The sequence below is a fragment of the Dipodomys merriami genome, unplaced genomic scaffold, assembly GCF_024711535.1.
Source record: "Dipodomys merriami isolate MVZ:Mamm:240054 unplaced genomic scaffold, mDipMer1.0.p SCAF_3323, whole genome shotgun sequence".
NCBI lineage: Eukaryota > Metazoa > Chordata > Mammalia > Rodentia > Heteromyidae > Dipodomys > Dipodomys merriami.
In genome coordinates, this window is record NW_027204853.1 from 1 (window position 1) to 19,875 (window position 19,875).

A 19,875-nucleotide genomic window follows, 5' to 3' on the forward strand; every position below is an offset into this window, starting at 1 on the left:
AGAGGCTTCATTACATAGACACAGCTGATTATGTCTTAGGCCATTAGTGATCTACTCAACCTCTAGCCCCTCTCCCCACCTCAGAGGTTATTGTGAGGGAAAACCTCATTGGAATGTGTTAGATTGTTATGGTTCTTCTAATCGTGCCTTGGTCTTCCTGGTGACTGATGTGTACATATCCAGAAGTTCTTAACTCTAGGGTCCTCTAATCAGTCTCATCTCGTTAGCATAGAGAAGATGCCATGATTGCTTCAGACATTCCTAGGAAGGAATGAACTAGGGGCAGAGATCATATACATATATGTACATATGTTAATATACATATATATCTTTTCTTAGTGTATCACAGTTCACATAACTTTATGTAGGTGGTTGGTATGATATTCTTTTTTTTTTTGGGGGGGTCCGATCGTGGGGCCTGAACTCTGGGCCTGGGCGCTGTCCCTCAGCTCTTCAGCTCAAGGCTAGTGCTCTACCACTTAAGCCACAGCGCCACTTCCGGTTTATTTTCTTTTTGCTTATGTGGTGCTGAGGAATCGAACCCAGGGCCTCAGGCATGATATTCTTGTAACTTTTAGTCATATAGAAACTTAAAAGTATACTTGGGATAATGAAAAGTTATCAGTCTTTATAATATTTTGTTTATAGTAGGTTTTGTTTCTTTGGCATGGTGGCTGTCATCTCTTAGGTATTGATATGTAATGTGGATCTGAAGCTGCTGAAAGGTATTGGTCCTCTGAGATTGAGCTTTGGCCTTCTTGAGCTATTGCTTTTGGAGGTATTCTTTTTTTCACTTGTTTTCTTTATTCAAGAACTCAATTATAGTTATGCATAGCAGAATAATTCCTGGATTCGAATCTGTGCTTCACCACTTTACTAGTTGTGTGACTTTGAGAAGTTGCTACTTTATTACTTCAATTTTCTCATGAGAATAATAATGAGGTAGTAAGGAAGTTCTGACTGTACATCAAGTAATGTATGTAAAGCAATTAGTGTGTGGCTCTATCCTACATAAGACTGAAATATTTCTGCCTTGTTTGCAACTGTTGCTGTGTTTGGCTTTCTCTGAATACCTTTTCTATACTTTTTGGTTCCTTTTCCCTGTATTTCCTTCCCTGCTTGATTTTTGTATTTTTTTCTTATTAAGGGCTTTCCATTAATATGCCATATGTATTGTATATTCCTTACTCATTTTGTGTTACGGTTCTCTGGCTCCACAGGTCAGGGATAAGGATAGAAGCTTATGCTTAACACTTAGAAGAGGGCCTGGTATTTATTAGGTTCTTGGTAAATAGATTCTAAATGTATTGTATTGAATTGTATGCCAGATACTGACTGGCTATTCTGGATATCAAAAGGCACAAAGTTACAAGTGGTTCATGCCTGTAATCCTAGCAACTCATAACACTGAGATCTGAGGATTGAAGTTCAAAGCCAGCCCAGGAAGGAAAATCCATACCTCTAATTAACCCCCAAAAGCTTAAAATAAAGCTATGGCTCAAGTGGTAGAGTACTAGCCTTGAGCAAAAAAGCCCAGGGACAGCACCCTGGCACTGAGTTCAAATCTCAGAACAGGCACAAAAACAAAAACAACAAAATGAACAAAGTACAGGACTGTAAGTGTGGGTCAAGAGTAGAGTGCCTGCCTAAAAGTGTGAAGCTCTAAGTTTAAACCTCAATACCACAAATAGAACAAAGTTTTCTCTTTTAATTTTAAAAAGCATATACAACATACAGAGGAGGCTCATGCTTGCAAAACTAGTGATTTTTTAAAAAGTTAATTATGGTAAAGCTATCTTAAGGATGACCTCCTAGGAAAGTGTCTTTGAACTAAGAAACAAAGGGAAGTCATTTTCAGGCATAAGTAAAAATTTAAATGAAGTTACAGAGCTTGACCGCTTGTGGTCCAGTTAACAGCATTGTAGATGAAAGGTTGGAGGGATAGAGGGGTATCCTTTCCTTTCTTCTTTAATTTTCTTTTCTGTCAGTTGTGAGGCTTGAACTCTGGGCCTAGGCACTGTCTTTCAGCTCTTCAGCTCAAGGTGAGCACTCTACCACCCTACCACAGTTCCACTTCCAGTTTTCTGGTGGGGGGCGTTGGGGTGGTATTTGAGAGTCTCTTGGACTTTTCTGCCCAGGCTGGCTTTGAACCGTGATCCTCAGATCTCAGCCTCCTGACTAGCTAGGATTATAGGCGCCTGACTTCTTTTTTTTTTTAATGGTAAGAAAGTTTGGCAGAGCTTTATTGAGTAAGGAAGCAAGCACGCAAGCAGACAAACAGACAAAAAGCAGACAGACAATGGATGCTCTCCAAGGGAGAGAGACACCTGTCTTATTCTTGAGTAGCAGAAGGTTTGTAGGTTTAGTTGCATGAAATTTTATGATAACTAGCTATAGTTTATAGTGTTTTATAGTTATAATTATAAAGCTTGGTTTTTACTTTGTTTATTATTTTTGTGGTACTAGGGTTTGAACTCAGGTCCTCTCACTTGCTAGGCTGACATTCCACCACTTCAGACTACATCTGGCCTGTCTTTTTGCTCCTTATTTTGGAATTTTGGAGATGGGGTCTGCTATATTTTTCTGCTTGGGCTGGCTTTAAACTATGATCCTTCAGGCCTCAGTTTTTTGAGAAGCTGGGATTGCAGGGGTGATCCACTAGCTCACAATTAGGGTAAAAGCTGCATTTGAACTTTTTTTTTTTAACAGCAATTTCCCTCTACCCTTGCAAAAATAAAAAGGGGCTTGTGTGTGTGTGTGTGTGTGTGTGTGTGTGTGTGTGTGTGTGTGTGTGTCTTAATGCTTTTAATACTGCATTAATATAAAAAGAATATTTGGCAGTTTGTGTTGCCCCTAAAGAAGGTATCTTTTCCAAATAGAAATAAAATTATACTGTCATAGCAATTAACACTGCTGAAGCAAGTTCTTAATTTTCTATGGAGAACTAATGCCCATTTACATATAATAAAGCAGATTTACTTAGAGATTGATTGAGTTGCTCAATCATGTAGTTATATATTATATAGATATTAGCAGTAGAATATTGATCCTGGTCAGTTGGGGTGAGGAAACATGAGTATCATTTACTGTCTTTTCCTTTCCACCCAATTCCTTGTTCTCTCTAAGTAAGAATGTAAAGGGACTGGGTTGTTAATTTATACATCTAATTCTTTGGGTTGTGTTAACCAGTGCAGCTTTATTGAGCCTGAATTGTTGGCAGTGAATAGGGGTTTTTTTTTGTTTATTTTTTTCGTTCTGTGTTCATTATTCTCTTTTAAAGATAGTGGAATGCATAAGTATTAATATTGTTTTGGCATGCAGACATATTTTATGGTGGTACAAATCATTGACCTTTCTGAATAAAAACATAATGCAATAAACATTTTCAACTGGTTGAAAATTTTTATCACACGCTTAATAAGCCATGTATACAGTATAGATAAGTACAAGCATATAGGAGGCAGAGGATAGGAAAATAGGGCCCATGAGTCCAGTTTTTCAATCTTGCAGTACACATATTATTACTAAACATTTGAGTAATACTTCATTAAAAAAAGTGGCTTAGTGACATTAGAGACATTTAATTTTATCAGCTAAATAAAACAAATGACTACCAGCTTAATTTTCTGTCTCGGCAAGTATTTGTGGTGCTGTCTGCCAAGAATGATGTTGAGTGCAAGAATTTTGTAATAATAGCATGTATTTTTAATTCTCCTTTAGAATCAGGAACAATAACCCATCTCAATTTTTTTCCTTCTTAAGGAATTGCATTTTTGAAAAAGGAACAACAAAGCCTGCTTCTTCAGGGATCGCCTCTCAGAGCACTTTTGCTGATACTTTATTTCTAGTAAGACATTTTCCTTTTTCTATGTTATGGAGTAAATAAAACACAATGGAAATGCTGTCTCAAAATCAAGCTGTTTTTGTGATTGTGGATCATAGAAATCTTAGAATTTTATCTTAGGGTTTACTGCAGATCAATTAAGTTAATAAACTATTTGAAATGTATAATAGTGGTGCACTTTGTCTAATACTGCAGAGATAACACTATTTGAACTTTTACACTTCCTAATGCTTAGTTTCTCATTCAGTATAACCATCAATATATAAGTTTTTATTTTTAAAAGTTCCTTTCTATTTACTGTCACAGCGTAAAGGACAAAGGATTGGGGACATGAATTATATTATCCTAGAAAGATTTTTAAATGAACAGTTAAGTAGGAAAATATCAGAAGAGGTAGGAGAGACTGGAGGAAAAAATAAGCAAATTTTAGGGAATCTTAAAATATGGACTTCTTATTTTATTTTTACTTTTGTGCCTTTGGGCTGGAAGTGTAGCTCACTGCTCACCAATATAGCAAGCATGAGGCCTTGAGTTTAAATTCTAGTACAGCTAAGAAAAGAAAAAAAAATTGATCGCTTCATAGATTGATATTTATAAAGTACCAGTGAAGGTTATTTTGATTGAAAATTTTATGTTGGCTTAGGTTTATGCTCATAACATGTCAGTAAGATTATCTTCTTCAAAAGTTTTAATGAATGTAACTTCATCTGACTACTTTCTACTTAAAATAGAAAAGACAAATTAATATAGAAAAGAAAGTAAGTAATTTTAAAACATGTTCATAGGAGTAATGTTCAGTGGTTATGAAAAATTTAACATTTAAAATAATAAGTATTATTGAACTTCTTGCTGATTATGTTATTAATAAAAACTTGGGGAAGTAGAGCTATGGCTCAAAGTGGTAGAGTGCTATCCTTGAGCAAAAGAGCTCAGGGACAGCACCCAGGCCAAGTTCAAGCCCCACAACTGAAAACAAAACAAAACAAAAAACAACAACCTTGGGGAAGGTATGTTAAAAGTTTCTGTTTTTCATTTTGCTTAGTTGAGCATGGTGGTATACTCAGCACTCAGGAAGCTAAACAAAGCCCGAGGATTGTGAATTTGAGGCAGCCTTGGCTGTACAGCAAGACTCTATCTCATAGAACAAAACAAAAAAGAATACTTTGGATGTTGGGCATAGTAATTCAGCATTTAGGGAAGCTGAGGCAGGAGAATCACAAGTTCAGGGATAGCCTAGCAACTTAAAAAGCACACCATCTTAAGTTTTTTACTGAGTAATAGAAAAATATTTTAGAAATAATAGAAAACATTTTATGAACTAGTGTTTTTTTTAAAATATCATAGTATGTTGTCAGTTTCATATGACTATATATTTCTTTTTATAAGTTGATTGATTTATGATATCCTTTATCACATAAAATATAATATATCCTTTAGGAATAAGGAGTAAAGGGCTTGTTTTCCCAGCTGACCCAAAGTGACCTTCAGCCCAGAACTTCTATATGTACAAATCAAGTGGGGATAACAAATTTTAAATCTCATTTTGAAATACAAATCTGGGTATAAAGTCCTCTGTAAATGTTTGAATTTTTAAATTTTTCTCGATTCCATTTCTCATGTATTTTATTCATTGACTGCTCAAAACGGAATGACTTGAGCAAAAACACTGTGTGAATCTCAGCTACTCCCTTGTTTAAATCATAGACCTCTGAACTTTCTGTGAATCCTTGACAGCTGGGTCACAGCTTCAGTGGTTGTGTAACAATGCTGTCCATCACTTTTTAGGTGCTGCCTCCTCCACTGGGCCCTCCCAGTGTAGTATGTCTTATTCATGGCAGGTTTTCTGTGGCTCTGTTGATTGTATTTGCATTAATAGTGACTCACGTGGGAGTTACTCAAGTATTTCTTAAAGGAAGATGCTCTTTTAAAGAGATTCATAGTAGACCATAGTATGTCAGATAGGAATTTCCCTATAGTTCTGCCCTAGTTTAAGAGTAGAAATTTGGAATTTGTCACAGGGATTGGGCAAAATTGTTTCTTAGCATTTGCTTTTTTACTCATGCCTTGGACTGTATTTAGGCTTGTAATTCTTTTTTTGTTTGTTTTGTTTTGTCTGTCCTTTTTTTTTATACTAGGGATTGAACCCTGAGCTTGTAATTCAGTTTTTATTTATGTTTTAAATGTAGTATGAAGTGAAGGTTGAGGTTGATTTCTTTGAATATGTGTATTGGTTTGTTCCAGTAGCTTTTTTGGGATGAGGGTGGGCAGTACATCCTGGTTTTGATCTCAAGGTTTTACTTGCTCTTCTTCCTTGCTCAGCTGGCTCTCTACCACTTGAACTACCTCTGCAGCCCAGCTTTTTGCTGGTTATTTTGGAGATGGAGTTTCATGGAGCTTTCTGCCAAGGCTAGCTTCAAATTGAGATCCCTGGAGTCTCCTTAGTAGCGGAGTGTTCCAGGCATGTGCCATCAGTGCTGGCTTTAGCAACTTTTTTGAAAAGCCTTTCCTCTGTTGAATTACTTAGACATCTTTGTTGAAAATTAGTTGTTATGTGTGGGTTAATTCTGCTCTGTTGATCTGTATGTCTAGCCATACAATAATGTTGCGTTCTCTTGATTATAGATTTATAGTAAGTCTTAAAATCAAATAGTATAAATTCTCCAACTCTTATTTGATTTCAAGATTTAGCCTGTTCTATATTCTTTCCACTTCTGTTTCTGTAGTTTTCCAGATCCCATCTTATCCAGTTGCCAGGCACAGTGTCACACTCCTGTCATCCCAGCTGTATGGGAGGCTGAAATTGGGAGGATCACTGTTTCAGACTACCCTTGGCAAAATCTTAACAAAACTCCATCTCAGTGGACATGGTAGTGTACATCTGACATTCTAATGGAAATAGGAGGATCATGGTTCAGGAAATGTGAACCCCTATCTTAAAAGTAACCAGAATAAAAACACCTGGACATACTGGCTGAAGCAGTAGAAGCACCTGCTTAGCAAGCACAAACCCCTGAGTTCAAACTCCAGTACCACCACAACAGTAAAGAAAACGTGTTGACATTTTGTTGGCATTATATTAAATCTCTAGATTATTTTGGAAAGAGTACTTTTATAAAATTGAATCTTCTGAAATTCTGCAAATGTGATGTCTTATTCAGTATATTTTAAGTTTCTCTCAGTCTGGAAATTTTTTTTTTCAAGTTTTGTTTCACATGCTTTACTCGTTTATGTACTTTGCTGATAGGAATGATCCAGTATAGAAGAAATGTTTTATATCATAGGAAAGAATTGTTAGAGCCAAGATCTAAAACAGAAAGAAGAGCAGAGTATATGAGAAATCACTGATGAATAGCTAGTTGTGATGGCAAGAATTTGAGGTCCTAAATTCTGATGGCTTGTACTTTGACTGGAGAGTAGATAGCAAAACTCTCAGCTGAGCATGAACACGAGAGATAAAAATAATTAATCTGGAAATTAGGACATGGAAGACTGTTGGGAAAAAACAAAGGGGGTGTTTGAGGCCTGAGTCCATTGACATTTGTGAACAGAAAAACATTTTTTTCCCCTGTAGCCATTTTTACCTATATTGCAGGGAGCAGATCCTCTCCAGAATAGAATTTTGTCATCATATGGAGACATGGGATGGAGGGAGAGGGGCAAAAGGATAGAGGCCAAGAGACATGAGAGCTTGTGAAAATTGAAGTAGAATAGGAGCCAAGTAAGGAACAAAATGTGGGCCAGGGACAGTGGGAAGGTGGTAGACATGTTATTTCCAGGACAGTGTAGAATCAGGATTGTTGCATTTAGATTATTAGAGTATGTAAACTGGAAACATAAGAGGTAATAGGGATGATGTCTAATAATTTAGCCTGTTACAAGTAATTTATTAGCAGATTTTTGTGGGTTATTTGTATTAGTATTTATGTGACAGTTATGTTTTCAGGCCTAATTAAAATATCCATGTTCCTTTATGTAAGAAGACCTTTGGTAACCACGTGTGTTTGAGACTGTTTTTCTTTTTTTCACCATTACTTTTGCCAGTGACATTAATTTTATTATGCAGTTCTTCCAAGGAACTGTTGATCTTTATTGTATGTTTTATTTATTTTTTTACTTTAACCTTTATTTCTTCATTTCTACTGCTTGAGATTCTATTCTTTTTTAAGATTGTTATTTAGAAATTGAATTTTGGCCTTTCCTCCCCTATATATACCTATTTTAAAGTGAAATGTTTATCTCTAGTAAATATGACTTCAATTGTATCTCATAATTTTGATACAGAATATTTTAACAGCCTTCTATTTGAAATATTTTCTCATTTTCACTGTGACTGCTTTACAGTGTGGATCATTTACAGTTATTGCTTCATGCTTACACATAGGTAGCGTTTTTATTATGTCTAGATTGAGATCAGAGAACATGTCTGTTTTGTATGTAGTTATGAAGAAAGTATTTTTTTAGTTGTTTGGTGTAGTATTCTATGTTACATTTTAACCTTGTTAAATCCTTTTCTTTTTATTTCATTCTGCTTATTCATTCTGATCTGGTTCTATTAAATCAGCTGGCTATAAGTATGCGTGCTATGGGGATTGTGCTTTATATGTATTGTTATACTTACGTTTCTTAGCTGGACTTTAGGAAGAGTATAATTTTATATCTTCAAAATTCAGTACAATCTTTAAACAGACTTGTGTATGGGAAATTTCACACATCCCATTCCAGTATTCTACAATTGGTGGAATATTGGAGTCACATGTAAATATTGGTTAGAAGTGTACTTAGTGTCGGAAAAAAAGAGCATGCATCTTTGATGTTGTTGCAATTAGCAAGATGTGTTAATACATTAAAAACATTGCCTCATTGCCATGTATTTGTCCTGAACACCTTTCTAATTGTCTTTCATGTTCAGCCCTTACTTTTGTTTTGATTTATAGAGTATACAAAAGTGTTGAGAAATTGTAGAGCAGAGAAAAAAAGCTACCTGCCATAAGGTCATGTAGTAGGCATTTTACATCTTACCCATGATAATTAACTACTATAAGTGGGCATTTTCTGTCTTGCAGTTAAATTTTAAAAGAGAAATGATTGGGGATTATGTGTTAATGTGTAAGGATATAATTTTCCCTACTTAAATAGCAAATAAACCTTTTGTTACAGTTTTTGCACAGAATATCTGATTTTTGTTAGGAATGTGACTGTGTTATTAGGTACTCTCAAGTTTAGAATTGTTACATTCTTCCTGGTGACTGACTTTCTTCCTTCCTTCCTTCCTTCCTTCCTTCCTTCCTTCCTTCCTTTCTTTCTTTCTTTCTTTCTTTCTTTCTTTCTTTCTTTCTTTCTTTCTTTCCTTCTTTCTTTCTTTCTTTTCTTGTCGGTCATGGGGCTTGAACTCTGGGCCTTGGCACTGTCCCTCAGCTCTTCAGCTCAAGGCAAATGCTCTACCACTTGAGCCACAGCACCACTTCTGGCTTTTTCTGCTTATGTGGTGTTGAGGAATTGAACCCAGGACCTCATGCCTGCAAGGCAAGCACTCTTATCACTGAGCCACCTTCCCAGTCCCTGAATTGAATTTCTGTTCATTTTTGTCCTCTCTTTTAAGATGTAGTCTTATAATCATCTTACAATTGGGTTTTGTCTTTAAATAGTGTTCTGCCTTTTTTCTTTTTCTTGTTTTGTCAGTCATGGGGCCTAAACTCGGCCTGGGCTCTGTCCCTAAAGCTCTTCAGCTCAAGGCTACCACTCTACCACTTGAGCCATGGTGCCACTTCTGGCTTTTTCTGTTTATAATATTAAAACTTACAAAATATTGTTGTTGATATTTTGTTAATATTCATTCATCAGTTATTTATTTACCCTGTTGATTGTTCTGTTATCTTCTTTCCACTTGAAGAAGTCTCTTCAGTGTTGACAGTTCTGTTTCCCTTCTCCTCACAGTGAAGGATATTGTTTCTCAGATAAAGAATTCTTGTTTGGCATTCTTTCCCCACCTCTAGCACTTTGAAGATAGCATTCCTCTGGCTTCTCCCTTTATTATTTACATGAAACAGTCAGCTAGCTGTAAATCTTACTCTGTGTCTTAAGGTCAAGCAACCCGCTCTGACTTTCTTTTCTTTCTTTCTTTCCTTTCTTTCCCTTCCTTCCTTCCTTCCTTCCTTCCTTCCTTCCTTCCTTCCTTCCTTCCTTCCTTCCTTCCTTTTCCTTCCTTCCTTCCTTCCTTCCTTCCTTCCTTCCTTCCTTCCTTCCTTCCTTCCTTCCTTCCTTCCTTCCTTCCTTCCTTCCTTCCTTCCTTCCTTCCTTCCTTCCTTCCTGTTGGTTGTGGGGCCTGAACTTTGGGCCTGGGCGCTATCCCCACTATCTTCAGCTGTAGACCAGCACTCTACCACCTGAGCCTCAGCCCCACTTCCAGCTTTTTCTGCTTATGTGGTGCTGAGGAATCGAACCCAGGGCCTCATGCATGCAAGGCAAGCACTCTATCACTGAGCCATCTTCCCAGCCCCTCTGACCATCTTTCTATGGGAGATCAGCATCCTTCTTTGATGAGGCTAAGTGTGTTTATTATATTTATTTTACTTCTCTACCATATTTTACTCTTCCCTTTCTGGGACTCCATTCACATATTTTTGGCTCCTTTCTCCATATTCCATATATATATATATATATATATATATATATATATATATATTTCTTTTGGTCATGGATCTTGAATTTCTGGGCGCTGTCCCTCAGCTCTTCAGCTCAAGGCTAGTACTCTGCCACTTGAGCCACAGCACCACTTCCGTTTTTTTCTGTTTATGTGATGCTGAGGAATCAAATGTGTGGCCTCATGCGTGTGAGGCAAGCACTCTACCACTGAGCCACCTTCCCAGCCCATTTTCCATATTTTTAAATACTCTTCTGTATTTGTCAGTCTCATATCTTTGTGTTGAACAGTGTGCTTTCTTCTTTTCTGTGTTCTGGAGTGATTGATTGGTTGTTGCTTTTTCCCCTCTGATGCCTAACCTGTTAATAAACTAGTCCATAAGTTAATTTTTCAGATTCATACTTTTTTTCTATTATTGTCTATGAAGATTTTTTTAAATTTCTTGAACAGTTTTAACTAAAATTTCAATCCTTAATGGATCTGTTGTAAGTCTGTTTTTTTAAATACGTTTTTTTTGTGTGTGAAAATACCATACCAGAGGGGTTATAGTTACATGAGCAAGGTAATGAGTACAATTCTTATCAAGCATTGTTGCCTCCTCTTTTGTTTTTCCTCTACCATCCCTTCCCTCCCACCTCCACAACTACACTCCCCCTCCTCAGCCTAAATTGTAAAGTTCGTTTTTCAATATAGTGTCTTGTACATCTCATTAATACAATGGGTCAACCTATATTCCTATTTAAACATTTTGTTTTTTTCCCTTCCCATCCCCAAATTATACCGACATCAAATACAATGAAAACGGGTTATACCATGGGGGAGGAACATATAAAGCAACAAAATAATCACATAGTACCTTATAAATATGTTAGAAACAATAGCAAGGAAGGAAAAAAAACACTTGTGTCCCTATCTTGGGATTCATTTCACTTAACTTCATCTTATCTGGTCATATGTATATAGCTTTTGACCTTTTCTATTTGTCCCAGTTATAAGTCTGTTTTTAATGCCATTTTTAAATCTTGGGAATTTTTGCTTATATCTTGTTGCTTATTTTTTATTTCTAGGTATTTTATATGAAAATAGGTAAAATTATAATTTCAATTCTGGTTAATGTTACCTTTGCTACTGGTATGTAGCTGTACTAATAACCCTTACTAGTCTAGATTACCTCTAATTTGATCTGGGCTTGAGATGATTCGTAGTGATTCTTCCTTCCATCCATGTGTGTTAGTCTATTTCTGGTTTATCTCTGTGCCTGGGATACAGTTCTTTGGAGCCTCTCCAGATGGCTGGTATGTTTTACTAGGGCCAGTACTCTTGGGCAGACCCTTGTAACTAATGTTTGTTTCCCTACTTGGAGATCTCTCAGAAACTCAGTCTACTTTCTCAGTTCCTCACTCTATAGTTTTGGAATTCATAAGCAAAAAATGGAAGATAGATAGTACAATGTGTATATCTTACAAGCAGTAGCAGATCTTGAATACTTGAAATTTATGAATAATTATCTTACATTCTACAGTACACATTTTTATAATGGCAGAGTGTAATGTGTTAGAGAACATGGTTTGAAGTAGGTCAGGCTCTTCCATTTATAATGCCTTTCTGATAAGGAAAGGAGAAGTGATCTCCAACACAGCAGTTTCTTTGTTTGGGTCCCCATCTTTCAGTTCCTCTGATGTTTCTTACAGGCTTTTGTCCTGGATCATCAGGGCATGCTAGTCTCTCTGGTTGGCATGTAGATCTTCATACTCAAGTTTTGAATAGGAGTCACAACATTCTGAATTTAGGTCAGATAAATGAACTTTTTAACTTTTGAATTGTTCAAACTCCTTTATACAATCATTTGATGGTTTTTTTTACTCTCTATAGAATCTGAACTCTATGAATAATAACCATGTCCCCCACATACTATTTTTCCTTATGCCTCATTCAGTGTTTGGAAGTAAATTTACTGTAAGTAGGTGGTCTTCCAGGCCTAGAGTTCAAGCCCCATGAAAAATAATAAACAATAAAAAAAAAAAAAAAAAAAAATAAAAAAAAAAAACAACAAAAAAAAAAAAAAGTAGGTGATCAGTTAATAGGTTTTAAATTGTCAATAAGTGATCACTTGTATGAATGCAAAAAATACAGTAAATGAGGGAAGATAGGTAAGAAAGGATGCACTGATGATCATTTGGTAGTGATAAAACATGGGGATCCTGTTCAGACTTAATCAGATTTGCACAATATGACTTAAGTCTTATAGATTAAAATACTTCAAAAATATTGCCCGTAGATTTATTACTTTTTTAAGTGTTTACTTCTCATTCCTTCATTAGTTATTTTTTATTATGTAGGTTTTAGTCGCAGATTTTTAAAGCAATATAACCATCTTTCAGAGCATATTATTGTCCATATTATTGTCATTCTTCTTTAAAGATAAATTGAATAAAACATTCTTGAAAGATAGAAAAATGTAAAATTTACTTGTTCTCATATTCTCATTTTCTTTCTCTTCCATCTTTCTCTTCTCAAAGATGTTACAGTTTATTCTACCAAGAGGAGGTTGGTTTCATCAGGGAAATGATATTTGAACTGAGTGTTGACTGACAAGGAAATGTTTATTAAATAACCAAAGAAGCTGTATTTCATTTAAAGGCATATTATGTGAAAGTTCTACCAGCGTCTTTGTAAATTGATAGATAATAATTTGACTGGAGTTGTACCAGAATTTGTAAAGGCAGCTTTACCTTTGTCAAGAAGACCATCAAAGCTTATAAAGATATATCATGATGTTTAGGAGAAGTTCTGGGTCAGACTTGCAGAACTCTGTCCTTCCTTATCCTGTGCCTTTGCACATTTCTTAACTTTTCTGTGTCTTAATATTCCTGTTCATAAAATGGAGATAATTTTATCTAACTTGATAGATTCTAGTTAAGATTGAATGAGTTAGGATTTGTACATACTTAAAAAAAGTGCCTGGCACATAGAAGAATCTGGGTAATGTTGCTGTTGTTGCAGTTACTATTTTATTGAAGAAAAACCTCAACATTGCAAGTGAGTTACTTTAGCCAGAGCTAGGAGCCCAAAGAGATTCAAAAGATATTTTAGGTGGAAAATGAGTAATATTTCAACTTATTTACTAATGGTATCTACTCAGAAATCTCAGTTAGTAATGCTGTCTACTTTTATGCCCTAAAAGTAGATTTGAAATTTGTATGACATTTTTATGATTCTTAAACTTATAGAACTGAAATCTTCTAATCTGTGTTTTCTTTTAGATCTTAGAGAAGATTTCAGCTGTAGCCCTTGGACTAGAAACTGAAATAATAGAAGCTGTGTACGATGCATTAGGGTATTGAAGAAAATTAATTTTGAATTAAATATTTGGCATATAAGGAAAGAAAGGTGACTGAAAATGGGGCGGAAGAAAATACAAATCACACGCATAATGGATGAAAGGAACCGGCAGGTAAATGAAAATTTTAATTTACTTACTTGACACAGACTTTATTTTTAAACCTAGGATAGAATGGTTGATATTTTCTTAACTTTAATTTTGAGTCTTAACTATTTTTTAGTTTTATAATCATAAGATTATGTCTGACCATTCTGTGCATTAAAGATATTTTTATTACAGAAATTATATAGATGACTTAGATATGCAAAAAGTCAAATCACTATAGTCCTGCTATTATCAATGGCATAGATTTTTCATACGATATTCAGCATTTGATGCATTATTTGTATGAGTGTTAGTCTTATATTGATTATTATTTTCAAATATCTCTGTTCATTATTAGGTAAAGTCTCACTGAAATTATCAGTGAATGTGTTCTTGTCTACACTTTCTGGTTAACTTAGAAGTAATGACAATAGTTTGTTGCTGATTTTTAAATTCAGTGTCACACATCTCTAAAACATTTATGTATAATAACAGCTTTAATTGATAGATTTGCAGTACCAGTATCAGTAAATCCTTATCAATTCAGAATAATTATGATGATGATGATGACAGTGATGTATGAAGAGACCAAAGGTGTGTTTGGATCAAACTGTGGCCCATAGGCTAGCTGCCTGTTTTTTGAAATGAAGCTTTATTTAAAACACAGATAAATGCATCCATTTCCTTATTTTCTGTGACTACTTTTTCATTATAACAAAATTGAGTTGTTGCCACCAAGACTACATATATGGCTTATAGGCTTAAGATCTTTGCTCTCTGGCCTTTTAAAATAAAGTTTGCTAATTCCTTGGTTTACAAAAAAGAAGAAAAAATAATTTTGTAGAATATCAGAAATAAACTACTATTTAAAGCATGTACAAGAAGGAGAGATGTTATCTGTGAGAACACTGGGGAAGTTTTGAAGTGCAGTTTCTGAATTTACTGGAACACAACAACCCTGAAGATGTGTTCTGCCATCAGGGTTGTAGTTTAACTGAATGTAGGTAGAATCAGGGACAGAACTCAGTGGAACAGCTAGTGGGAGCAAGCAAAGTAGCCCATCGACTGAGCAGAGCCCCATTTCCACTCATGCAGGTTCCTTAGCAAAGGAGAAAGGCTCACACAGTGTGATGCAGATGCATTATGAAGGCTGATAAACCAGGCCAGATTGATAAAATGATCATCATCATCCCAAAGGAATGATTCTCCAAGCAAGGGTGCAAGTAAATCTCCTTTCACAAATCTGAAGGTTGTGACATGTAGAGGAGGGGACTCTCTCTGTGCATGTATGTTGTGTAAGTGTTAAATAGTGTTCATTTGAGAATAACACGAGTGGGAAAGTAGCAGCAGTCGTAAAATTCCTGAGCTCTCATATTACAGATAATCATATTTCCATGGGTCTAGCTAGACTGGACCTACCTGTGGAATAGAATCTACATGCCTAGAAGAAAACAGGAGCTAGGAATTCGTAGGTAACTTTGCTGTTAAGCTTTTAAGTTTTGTTAAAAAGATGGAACCTGCCTCTGCTTGGAGCAACTGCGGTTAGCCTGTTTCTTTAATGGATTTATCTGCTAAGTCATCTTTTTAACTAATGCTGCCAAACAGGACAAGGGCTATCTGAATCTTTCTCTCAGATCATTTCAACAAAGAACCAAGAAAAGATAAGAAAAACACAGTGATGCAATTGACTTTTGAGGGCATAGACACAATTTTTCTTTTTTTTTTTTTTTTTTTTTTGCTTATGTGGTGCTGAGGAATCGAACCCAGGGCCTCAGGCATGCAAGGCAAGCGCTCTACCACTGAGCCACCTTCCCAGCCCCTAGACACAATTTTTCATAAACCAAAATGATACCTTAATTTTACTGTTTTTTAAATTTATAGATTCTGAGTAAAATTCCCCCCCCCCCTCTCTTTTTTGGCCAGTTGTGGGGCTTGAAGTCAGGGCCTGGGCACTGTGAGCTCCATTGCAGAAGACCAGCACTCTACCACTTGTAGCCACAGCTCCACTTCTGCTTTCTTGCTTTCTTTCTCTCTTTTTATTTCTCTGTTCCTTTCTTCCCTCCCTCCCTCCCACGATCCCCTTCTCTTTCTTTCTTTCTTCTTTCTCTTTCTTTCTTTCTTTCTTTCTTTTCTTTCTTTCTTTCTTTCTTTCTTTCTTTCTTTCTTTCTTTCTTTCTTTCTTTCTTTCTTTCTTTCTTTCTTTCTTTCTTTCTTTCTTTCTTTCTTTTTCTTTTTTGCTTGCTTGCTTGCTTGCTTTCTGTTTCTTTCTCTCTTTCTTTCTGTCCTGGGGCTTGGACTCAGGTCAGGGCCTGGCACTGTCCCTGAGCTTCTTTTGCTCAAGTCTAGTACTCTATATTACTTGAGCCACAGCACAACTTCTGGCTTTTTCTGTTGATGTGGTACTGAGGAATCAAACCTAGGGTGTCATGCACGCTAGGCAAGCAGTCTACCATTAAGCCACATTCAAGGAGGAAATTGTTTCTAATGCCCTTTATCCAGATAAGTATGTATTTTGTTGGTTCTTGGAAGTCATTAAATTATGTAGCCTGGGTATATATTTAAGTATATGGTCCATAGAAGTAAATTTAGGGACCAGGGAAGTTTACATACAAACTACTGACTTTTAAAGGGGTGGCTCAGGGAACAGTTGCTGGAGAAGGTAGGTCACTGGACTCAGGACTACATGGAAAATCTGAGAAATGACCATACTGTGCACATGAAGAGCTGCTTCACTTCGCTTCCCATTGATGGGTTTTAGTGAAACTGCATTAATCATTGAAGGCGTTGATTAATCAACTTTTTTAAAAAGCAAACTTTGTATTAAAGTATAACAAAAAGGAAAGTTTACAGATTTTAGTGTGTGGTTTGGTGAATTTGGAAGACAGAACATGGCTATGTAGCCAGCGTACATTCAGGCACATTGACCTGCCTCACAATCCCTCTGGCTCTAGGAAAGTTAGCAACCTGCTCTGGTAACACTGTAGATTATTGCTGTTGTTGAATTTACTTGAACAGTGTATACTCTTAAGCAGCGTTATGTTTGTGAAATCCACCAATGTTATTGTTGCATATACATATACACAAACATATTGGTACATTTTCTTTAGGGCACAGTATTCCATGTGTGGATATAATTTTTATTAGATATATTAGTTGTGCAAATGATCTTGTGTCTTCCTTTTTAAAAAAAGTTTTTAGTGAATGTTATTATTCTAGCTTTATATATAGATATGAAGTATTTTGATTATATTCACCCCCAGTACTCTTCCTTTCACTCTCATCTCCCTCTGGCCCCCACCAAACAGTATTCCTTTTATGTTGATTTTTCTTTTTCTTTTTTGGAGGAGCTTTGAGCTTGGTGCTTTAGACTTGCTTAAGCAAGTGCTTTGTTATTTGAGCTGTGTTCTCTAGCACTTTCTTGCTTTAGCATACTTTTCAAATAGGGTTTCATGCTTTTGCCGGGACCAGCCTTAGGCTGTGATTCATTCACCTCTACCTCTTGAGTAGCTAGGATTTATAGGCATGTGTTACTATGCATATGCCCCCTCCATAGATTAGAGGGAACATGCAATATTTATTTTTCTGAGTCTGACTTATTTAGCTTAACATGATGATCTCCTTTTGTATCTGTTGTCTTGCAAATAACATAGTTTCATCTTTATAGCTGAATAATATTCCATTATATATATATGTTTATATGTTAAATATACATTGTATATGTGTCTGCTATATTTTCTTTATCCAGTCATTGGTTGATGGGTACCTCAGCTAATCCTATGGCTTGGCCATTGTGAATAGTGCTGCTGTAAACATAGGTGTGCCTTTATCTCTACTGTATAGTAAATGGTAGTTCTAGTCTTATTTATTCATTTATTTGTGGCACCGGTATTTGAGTGTGCTAGACTGGTGCTTTTCTGCTGAGCAGTACCTCAAATGACTTACTTTTGGTTTTTTAAGGAACCTTCATACTGATTTGCCCTAATATGAGGGTCATTCCCTGCCCCCATACTCTGCATTTGTTTTTGTTTTCTTGATAGCCATTCTGACTTGGGTAAAATAGAATCTAATTGTTATTTTAATTTTCATTTCCTTTATGTTTAGGGATGTCAAATGTTTCTTCATATATTGTCATCTGTACTACTATTGAGAACTGTCCAATTTACTTGCCCATTTATTAATTGTTTTTCTTTGAGTTTTGAGTTCTTTCTGTATTCTGAATGTTAATCTTCTGCCTCATGAATAGCGGGCAAAGATTTTCTTCCATTCTGTAGATTATTTCTTTGGTAATTGTTCCCTTTGGTGTACAGAAGCTTCTCAGTTTGATGCAGTCACATTTGTAAATTCTTACTCTTCCTGATTAATTGGAGTCTTATTCATAAAGTTTATGCCCATGCTTACATCTTTAAATTTTTTATGTTTTCTTGTAATAATTTCAAAGTTACAAGTCTTACATTAAGATCTATGATCCACTTTGAATTGATTTTTGTACATGACTGAGAGATTGGGATCTAGTTCTATTTTTGTACATATGGATATCCATTTTTCTCAACATCATTTATTGCAGAGAATGTACTTTCTCTAATATGTTTTTAGCACCTCCATCAAAAATCAGATGACTATAGATAATATAGGTTTATTTTAAGGTTTTCTGTTTCATTGGTCTTCATATCTCTTTTTGTGTCAGTGTCTTGTGTTTTATAACTGTGGCTTGGTAGAATAGTTTGTGTTTTGTGATTTGTATTATGATACCTCCAGCCTTGTTCTTTTTGTTCAAAATTTCATGGCTTTTTCCACTTTTTTTTTTTTTTTTTTACTATTTTAAATAGAAATTTAGTATGTTGAAAATGAACTTTACAACTTTGGGGCTGGAGTGAGGGAGAAGTCATGGAGGTGGGGAGGGAAGGGATGGTAGGGGAAAAACAAAGGAGGAGGTAAAAATGCTTGACAGGAAATGTACTCATTACCTTACTCATGTAACTATAACCCCTCTGTACAGTATTTTTACAATAAAAATATATACAAAAAATAAATAGAAATTCAGTTTTCTATATGGATACTAGTTTGAAGGATGCTTTTTTAGTATTACTTAATATTCTTATTTTGGACATGTGGACACTTAGATATCTAACTGTACCAAGTCATAGAGCATACATGCGATTAACTACTGTAACGGTTGACAGATGTTTTCTAATGTTTTGCTAGCAGTATATAAGAGTTCAGCTGCTCCAAATCCTCACCTGTGCTGGTATTGTGCTTTTCATTTTAGTTAGTCTAATAATGAACAGTAGTCATTTATTTTAATCTTGTTTTTACAATGTTTGATAAAGTTGTTGCCTTTTTATGTTTTTTATTGGCCATTTAATTACCCTTTTTTATGACTTGCCTATTCACTTTTTTCTGTTTTCTCTAATGGGAGATATTGCTAATGTAAATAAATTAATATTTAACATGTAATATGTCTTATACATATACTTGTCAAAGGTGTTTTTTCTATTATAAGCATGACAAATATTTTGTGCCACATCATAGTTAGCTTGCCTTTTTCCTTTCTTTCTTAATCCTTTTCTTTATAAATACCTCATTTTGTTGTTGCCTTTCCTTATTCCTTCCTTCCTTCCTTCCTTCCTTCCTTCCTTCCTTCCTTCCTTCCTCCCTTCCTCCCTCCCTCCCTTCCTCCCTTCCTTCCTTCCTTCTTTCCTTTCTTTCCTTCCTTTCTTTCTTCCTTCCTTCCTTCCTTCCTTCCTTCCTTTCTTTTCTTTCTTTCTTTCTTTCTTTCTTTCTTTCTTTCTTTCTTTCTTTCTTTCTTTCTTTCTTTCTTTCTTTCTTTCTTTTTTCTTTTTTCTTTTTGAGATAGAGTCTTTCTGTGTAGCTCAGGCTGGCCTTGAACTCATTATCCTTTTGCCTCCCAATTGCTAGGCTTATAGGTGTTCATTCTAGTTCATTTTCCTTTTTTCCCCCCCTTTT

The 19,875-nt window shown here is 35.5% G+C and overlaps 1 long non-coding RNA gene across 1 annotated transcript; it reads left to right on the plus strand.

Moving 5' to 3' along the window:
• Positions 1-3,759: 3,759 nt before the first annotated feature.
• On the plus strand, positions 3,760-15,160 carry LOC138803095 (uncharacterized). Its single transcript, XR_011364860.1, has 3 exons — positions 3,760-3,847; positions 13,748-13,938; positions 15,007-15,160. It is a non-coding gene; the product is annotated as an uncharacterized lncRNA (long non-coding RNA).
• Positions 15,161-19,875: the final 4,715 nt, after the last annotated feature.